Below are 8,629 nucleotides of genomic sequence, written 5' to 3'. Positions count from 1 at the left end.
TATTTTTTCTCCGGGCTATAAAAAAACACATGCGCGCTATAAAAAAAAACATCCCTATCAACCAGTCCCAAACAGTGTACCTACCAAATTTGAGCGCAATCGGCATGGCAGTCCAGGGTTCAAGATATATGAGCAACCCAAAATCGCTACTGCAGCAGAATAACGAACACTCTTGGCCCTTCACGTCGCACGTGTCACGACGCTCACCATGATACATCAGTTGTAGTCAATAACTCACCAAGATACATCAGTTGTAGTCAATAACGAGATGGAAGGGATAGGATTACGCGCAACAAAGAGTAACGCAGGTCAATCAGCCCAGCGGTTGCTGACTTACAAGCCTATTAAAAACGTTACAGGAATACGCTTCGCTAGCTCAATCGTAATAGAGTAGAATCATTACATATATGCAATTGCTACTATTTCCTGGTTTTCTTTATAGGCCAAGGCTTGGTAACTGATAACTCTGCTGCCCTGTAATGGGTCCGGCCCGCTGTGGCGAGTGAAGACACTCACCCTGACTGACTGGACTGCCAGCCGAGACGCTGCTGACTCTGGTGGTGAATGGTGAGCGGAAGAGGAGAAAGCTTACGCCAAAGCTGAAGCAACTCTACATTGCTGTACAGCTACATAGGAGACATCTCTGTCCACTTTAATTTCACATATGTCCCTCTCAGTTTTCCAAACACTGCAGGTTTTGGAGAGGCAGCCATGTCCAGCCTCACCACAGTTGATGCATTTTGGAGAGCAAGTCCCTTCATGTTTCTTAGAGGCACAGTTCAGACATATACTCTCAGCCTTACACCTTTCCTGTGCATGTCCGTATTTCCCACAGTTGTGGCAAAGAAGTGGGTTTGGTATGTACTTCTTGACTGGGTACCTGACATAGTCAAATTGGAGCTGTGAGGGACATGTTGGGGTGTTGAAGGTAAGAAGAAGAGTGGGCGTGCGCTGAACTTCCTCCCCTACCTTCCTCGTGAATCATTTTACGCCAACCACACCAAACTCCTCCAACCAACCGCAGATCTCCAACTCTGACAAGTCAATCAGGTCAGGTGCATGTATGATGCCCTTGCTCTGATTCAGTCTCGCGTCCCTCTGTACGACACACTCCTCACCACCAAAAAGTTGGCCTTTAAGAGTTTGTCTGTCTGAGCCTCGTTTTTGGTCTTGACTAGCAAAGACCCGTCTGCCATGAAGTTAGCTTTGGCCACTTTTTCCTCCCTGCCAAGAATGCCTCGGACGCAGGTTTGAACCCATGGCCACCCTCTTTCCTTCACACTTTTCCCAGATGTAAGTTTGAGCTGCAGATAAACCCCCTGGGTTCCTTCATCTGCATCTCCCCAGAAACTCATTTCATCCACTCTTGTCCGTTTTAAGGCCCTTGGCCCCTCCATCACGTCCAATCCATATGCCTACTTACCGACCTCCGAATGCAACTATAAGTATTTTGTATTTATTCAGTTTATTGCCAACAGGACAGATTCCCAATGATAGGCAAGTACAAATGAAATGGCCTTGAATGAACTCAACAGCGAGAACCAGTTCAGCTGAGTTGGTGGAATATTCACCACCTTCCAGTTAATCGTCCTCCCTCAAAGACAATTAAATTAAAGAAAGGCAATAACCAAATAGCAACTTCTAGATCTTGACGCTTATGTCTCTCCTCTCCGGAAACGTCTTGACATCTCTCATCTGGGCGGTCACCAGTGAACCTCTTCGCAATTGTCTTTAGGTGTCTTGCAATTGTCGACAAACATGATTGTTTAAAGCTTCTCAAGAACCTTACTTTTACTAAATCTAGCAGAAATATTGTCGTGGTAGAAAATTGCTAGCTTGAAATACATATTTGCTCTGGGTAAAGAAAAATCATCTTTTGAAAAATATTAAAAAGGCTAGTTTTAATTTGAATAAAAAAATATCAATGTATTTGCCTGAATATATCAAGCAGAAAACAGCGCCGCCTCGTGATCCTAAGCTGTTGGTTGATAGCCTTGGGTGATTCCTCAGTTTTCAAATCTAGCTTTTGCATGTGAGTTGTGACCGATGTGCCTCCATCCAGCGGAATCCAGCTAGATTGCAAAGTGGTCGGTCGTACGGGTTGGACCGCGGCGGCATAACTCGGCTTCTATAAGTCCGATTGACAGAGGACAAGCACCGAGATCGATCGTCCACAAATTTGATGACCAATCACAATGAAGTGGTAAGTACGACATCTCACTCTTCGGCGTTTGGGTATGTAATTATGCGGTGGTGTCGTTTGTATACAAAAGTCGGTAGTGCCCCCCCCCCCTTAATTGAAGGTGTTCCGCCGCTACAGCAACAAACCCTATGTAAACGCGTCTTCAGTTGGGCAAACTAGACTTTTGGAATCAAAATATGGAGGCATCAATAATTTGATTCTGGTGGGAGGAGCCACCATGACCAAATATGGGCATGGAATCAATTTTTTGATTCATTTGGGTACACTTTTGACTTCAAATGTCTCGTTACGGCGTAAAAAAGGCCCATGACGGTGAGATTTTTCTTAAAAAAGGTAGAAAAATGTGGTAGGTTTGCAAAAAGTGTTACCTCCAAGCTAAGAAATTGTCCCTTCTTTGGCCTTGTGAATGGGAAAAAGACAGAACCACTGTCCATCACGTAAAAGCTGTTTTGAGGAAATCGCACTGTATGTTCTTTTGTATCATGAATCACATAGGTACTAAACAATCAGTATTTGTGTAAAATGGCAAAATGAAATTTTTAAACCCCTAATTATCATTGTTGTAGTGCTTTTATATTATTTATATGGTTTTTACCCGTTGCTTCAGTTTTTGTTTTCTTGACATTTAAAAATTGTTAATTGTTATCAAATGTAGTGAAGGTAAAGTACAACAGTGCTATAGGTATCCGTTGTGGTGCTGAGGATACCACTAAATGAGAATAATAGCAAGATAAATGCTGTATTCTTGCAAGTCATTGTTGCCTATTTGTTAACATTACCTGTGAATCAAAATAATGATTAGCCAGCTGATGGGGAATCAATATTATGATTATCTGTTTAAAGTGAATCAGTTCCTTGATTGCCTTTCACTACCTATTGAATTCAAATTGTTATGATAGGGGCAATATTATTTTGCTTAGGAGATAGTTCCAGCATTTCTGTTCAAGATCAGGCATGCTCCTTCTTGAAACACTCTCTTATTTTTATGTGATTGGTAGGTTAGAAATGGTCTGCATTTATGCCCAAATATGGTCATAAGGAATCAATCTTTTGATGCCTCCATATTTTGATTCCAAAGGTCTAATTTGCCCAACTGTCTTCTGTGTGCTGACCATCGCACGACCTTGGTCGTCGGCCAAGCCAATCGGCATTGAAGTTTCCATATCCCCCCTATGATGTCGGCTTATGATGACAAGGTCACTTGAGTGACCTCTCAGGTGGCCTTCGAGGAAAAATCCGAGATATACAAGTTGTGAGGCCTCTGGAGGACACGGTCCTGTCCGTTTTATTTCCCTGTGAAAGCTCTTCTGGCATTAGGTTCATTGCGGATTTGTGACATTCACAGTTTAGCACCGTGCAGAAGTTTACGTATGACGTCATAGGTCAGTGACCTGACCTGACCTGAAAACGCGGCATGGGTGGAGCTTTTCCAGGAAAGTTGGTGGGGCAAAAAGTTGTCAAACCTACAATGTCCGATTGTTAAGTTAGATAAAATTCAACAATGAATCAATTCTTTTCATTACAGAGTTAATATTTTGCATTACACAGACATTTCAAAGCTCCTCAATGCGAAAAACATAGGTTTGCTAAGCAGTAAAGTCCTGCAAATCGGCTTATGTTGGTGGGGCAAAACGCTTATTGGTGGGGCAAATTGGCAAGTTGGTGGGGCAGGCGCCCCACTAAGTGAATAGGAAGCTCCACCCCTGAAACGCGGTTGATGTCACATGATCTGGCTTGAATCAAAAGTTAATATGATAAATTTTAACTTTCTATCACAAGCGTGCTTTAAGCTATCACAAAAAAAAACTACGATGGTGGGCCCCGCCCCGCCCCTTTCCTCAGCCGGCGAGGGTTAACTTGTCAGCCTCGAATTTTCGCAAATACCTAATTGTGATTTTTGACCAATCACCATGAAAATACCGTACCTATCATTAAACACGACCAGAAGTGGCATGGTAAAATTTCTGACAAACGAAGCAAGATAAATATCGACTCAATCTCAAAACTTAAAAAAACTATGTGATCGAAAACTGTGTGAACGAAAACGAAGCATTTATATGTGTGTAGAACGGCTGCTGACTAGTTGGACAAGATTCCAAATTTCAATTTGGCTAGATGGTCATGAAATACTCGTCGGTATAAACTATAGGTATACACTTCGATTTGCCCTTGCATTACGTCTATCCCATGGCCTCGCTTTTCATTCTCGCTTTTTTTTTGTCCGGGATGATGTCGCCGCTAAACGAGTTGTTTGTTTTCTTTTGTTGAGAATTTGAGTGCAAGCAGTCTTGACGATTGCAGATTATTGTAGGACTATGACATAATAGGTAGCGGAATGGGGGAAGGAAGGGTGTGCACTGTGCAGGTGTTTGATTTAGATCATTAAGCATCATTTCCGCCATCATGCAGTGTCACATCTTCCCCTTCCCTTCACTGCGGCATCTCTGCGCCCCACACACGGGGTGAGACTAAATGCTTACTTCGAAATCTAAGCTGCTTTGCGGCATTGGCGGTTATGTGCGGCGTGTATACCGCATGATTAGTAAGCGGCGACCACTAAATTAAAAACTCAATAGCTTTGACCTGTTTTCAATGGAAAACACTGCATACCAAAAATGTCCATCGCTCTCGTCATAGGATATTTAGATTTAAATAACTAACTTATCTACATCATCGTTTTGAACCAAATTAATACTTTCAACTTGACCCTCGCCCGTATTGGTGTTTTTCCAGCCGCGAACGGCGAACGTATCACGGTCATAGAATACTAAGGTAACACGGAGCCGAAGCTTCAAGCCAGGGGACACGGGAGGCATGCCGTCAGCTGTCCTTTTATAAAAAATCAGTTTCTTTGACTTAGTTTCTAATGTTTTTCTGATGGTTTGCATCAATGAGGTACATCTAAAAATAAGTTTGATTTTTTATGAGGTGGGAAATATTTTTCTGTCCAAACCATTCCCGTTTAAAGAAAATAGACAAGGGGAGAGTTTACCCAGGACCCTATGGAGGTTGTTTACATGAGTTTACCCAGGGCCCTATGGGAGAGAATTAACACGTGCTTCTATGGGGCGAATTCGATGCAACAAATGGCGCAGTAGCGACATTACTTTTGTTCGATGTCTCTCGGACGACAAAGATTCTACGCCGTTTGGCCAATCACATTCCATAATCGCAGCCGAGCCCGTTGACCTAGAACGGGATTCGCCGGACGACGAACAATCTTCGTCGTCCAAGAGACATCGAACGAGGGGTACATCCAAGGCTATATAAACCGGTACATCGACTGAATATACCTACATTGCGATTCAATATTCAGTAGGTATTTTAAGACCGTGATTGCAATTTGCATTTGAGCTCAGCAGTCGAGTAAGTTGTGCCAAAAATACCAGAAGTGTTGCATGCCCTGGATGCAGAAAAACAAGATTGAGATGAGTGGATCAAGATGTATCTTTCGTGCAGATCAAGATGTATCAAGATGTAGGTACCTTTCACTTAAGATCCATGCAGGTGAGGTTCCAGTGAAATTTGAATTCGATAGGTAGCCATTTTTGCTTTGGCTTTGATACTTGTGGTAAGGAAACATGATTATTGTTGCATGAACCGCCCACTGCCCATTGCTGTCTTGTCTCGCGTTCGATATCCGATCACCATTCTTAAATAGCTCACCTTACCATATGGAAATCAGGTTTTAGGAGGCCACTAGGCCTGTGGGGCCTGGTCTCAATGAGCTCCCAGTGCTTAGGACAGTCAGGCTCATATGTTGGGTAAGGTCAGGTCAGGTTCAGGTAGGCCAGTATGCACTCTGCAAAGCATGGCAATTTCGACAAGATCTCGTCTGTGCTGGCTTGTCCGGCTGGTGAGGCTTTGGTGTGGCGTGGATTTAGCTTGGTGCAGTGCGGATTTTGTGTAGCGCGGTGCGGATTTGGCCTGGTGTGGTCAGGTGGTGGGGTATGTAGTGTAGTGCATTTCAAATGTGGCTTGGTGATGGACATGATGGACCCAACAAAATTGATGGCCAAAATTGAAAAAAGTATTAATGGAGCTTTAACATGCAATTTAATGTGCTCTCGGGCTGATAGGTGTGCGGTGGTCAGAACGGATTGTGCCAGTGCTGGTGCCTGGTGGTCCCACCAATCACTGGTGTCATCTCCTGTTGTGACCCAGGGGGTCTAGTCAAAACCTTACCTATTTCTGCTAACCTAAACCTATTTCTTACAAATTAGGCAAAAATGTGATGATGGTATAATGATAAAATGATTCAAAAGTCTTCATTTCACTCAAATATTAAACCTGGCCCTTTTTTCAGGCGCAAGCTCTGGATGAACTTCTGCGGTGACGTCGGCATTCTTACAGGAGAACCCAAGATTCGCTGTACCTGTATGCATTTCAAAACTGAATAATTGATAGCAGCAAGTAAATATTTGAAGTTGCAGCCAAATGCTGTGCCTTCTCTGCTGCAAGAACTACATGTCACCATTGAAGCAAGGTAAGTGTTTAAAGAAATTGTTCACCTTCTGTGAATAATTTGATGAATAAAATTTAAAAAGATGTGTTAAAAATGTGATGAATAAAATTTAAATGCATTCTGACTTGGAATTACACACTTCTTCTAAAAGGATTTCATTATTTTAATGACTAAAGTTATGAACACGAACAGTTGAACAACCTATCAGCTGCAAGGGATTCTGCTCCTGTAAGTGCTCTCATCGCTGATTGGCCACTGTGTGTTGAAGAGGTTTCTGCTAGCTGTAAATGAGCACTAGGTAGAATATGAATTTAAGCACCAATATTCACTGATAAAAGGTGAATATCTCAAACGGTTCAAATATAAGGCATACGCAAATCTGCTCTATCAGACTGCTATCTCAGTTTAAAATCCCATGTTAAAGGTGAACTATTTCCTCGACAGGACCAGCTCGACTCCTGCAGTAGGAGTCCAGCCTCGTCCAGTCGTCCCCGCTCGCCAAGACCAGCCGGACTCCTGCAATAGGGGTCCAGGCTGACCCGTTCGTCCAGTAACCGCCGCTCGTCAGCACCAGCTGGGCTCCTGTAGTAGGGGTCCAGCCTCGTCCAGTCGCCGCCGCTCGCCAAGACCAGCTGGGCTCCTGTAGTATGGGGCTAGGTTGGCCCGTTCATCAACCGGTCCCGAAGTCACATCGCTGTCAGCCAGCCGAACTCAGTACATAAGTCACCAACCCTGAATGTTGCCAGCCAAAGTCGGCAGTTTCCTTCGGACAGTCATCTCACCAGTGTTGTACAGTGTACAAGGTTAGTGACGCAGTTAAATGCGTCAATTAAATGCGAGGACGTGCGCTTGTATGCAGCGTTTTGTCATGTTGAGCTGCATGGGTGTCGATTTTCACCGAATTGAGGGTGCCCAGTGCCCACTGCCCGGGCGCAGCAAATCCGCCGCCGCCTTAGCGGTGACCTTGACCCGCACCGTCTGTTGGGGCTCCAAAGCCAAGCCAGCCGAGCCGGCGGGGAATTTAGACAGCTTGAGCACCCCCAACCCGGCGGAAATTGACACCTATGTTGAGCTGTATGGAATGGATGCGTTTTAGCCTTCCGCCGTGGTGGTAAATAGCAGCCTACATGCAGAATTAGCCAGGCTTATTGGCGGACTCATTATTGGATTCATTGTGTCACGTTTGTCGGCACGTGTAAGATGTGCTTAACTGCCATTGGCTCTCGGCCTGGCGACTTCTGGGGACCACGTAATGGGGATGACAATTGGGATCCTGTGCCTTAAGCCGGCCATTTACGTCCATGGCTATATACCCCCGTACTAGGGCCAGTTATGACGTATATAGGGATCCACGAGATCTTTTTTGATGAATGGGTTGTGCAGTGTTGAGATCCGCGTGTAACGCCACTGTTTGGCCAGTCTGCCCTCAAACGCGTCATCTTTACTCGTATTTTATTTACATGAACGCCTTGCATGGTCCAGTGGTTTATATAGACATCTTCCTTGCACTAGCTAGTTTTATGTGGCCAGGTTGATTGCCTGTCAGCGCGGTCACGCTGTCGTCTTTCGATTGTTGCGCTTAAATGCGGCGAGATGAATATAGGATTTCCTTTGATGCTATTTAGTACCTGCGCCCAGCTCAACTGGAGCCTTCGGACGGCGCACCTCTTGGCCGGCGTCGTTATCTGAAACTTATTTTCCCGGGCGTATGTTGCAACTTGTTGATTGCCAGCGTCGTTGTATTACGTTCGCGAAAGCAGTAGCGGCGGAACACCTTCAATTAAGGGGAAGGGGGGGCCGGGGGGGCACTGCCGACTTTTGGTCCCATTCTTTCCATGTAACCATAGAGCCCATGTTAAAATGCCAAAATCAAAGGGGGGCACGGTGCCCCGGTGCCCTCCCCGTTCCGCCGCCTATGCGCGAAAGTACCAACAGTTTCCAGTTGTTTGTGTCCCAATGTT

The 8,629-nt window shown here is 44.7% G+C and overlaps 1 long non-coding RNA gene across 1 annotated transcript; it reads left to right on the top strand.

Moving 5' to 3' along the window:
- Window positions 1-5,478: 5,478 nt before the first annotated feature.
- On the top strand, window positions 5,479-8,288 carry LOC122370856. The gene is made up of 3 exons (XR_006254616.1): window positions 5,479-5,710; window positions 6,510-6,689; window positions 7,113-8,288. It is a non-coding gene; the product is annotated as an uncharacterized LOC122370856 (long non-coding RNA).
- Window positions 8,289-8,629: the final 341 nt, after the last annotated feature.

Source organism: Amphibalanus amphitrite, unplaced genomic scaffold, assembly GCF_019059575.1.
Source record: "Amphibalanus amphitrite isolate SeventyFive unplaced genomic scaffold, NRLGWU_Aamphi_draft 001174F_arrow, whole genome shotgun sequence".
Classification (NCBI taxonomy): Eukaryota; Metazoa; Arthropoda; class Thecostraca; order Balanomorpha; family Balanidae; genus Amphibalanus; species Amphibalanus amphitrite.
This window is presented reverse-complemented; position numbering and strand designations above follow the sequence as displayed.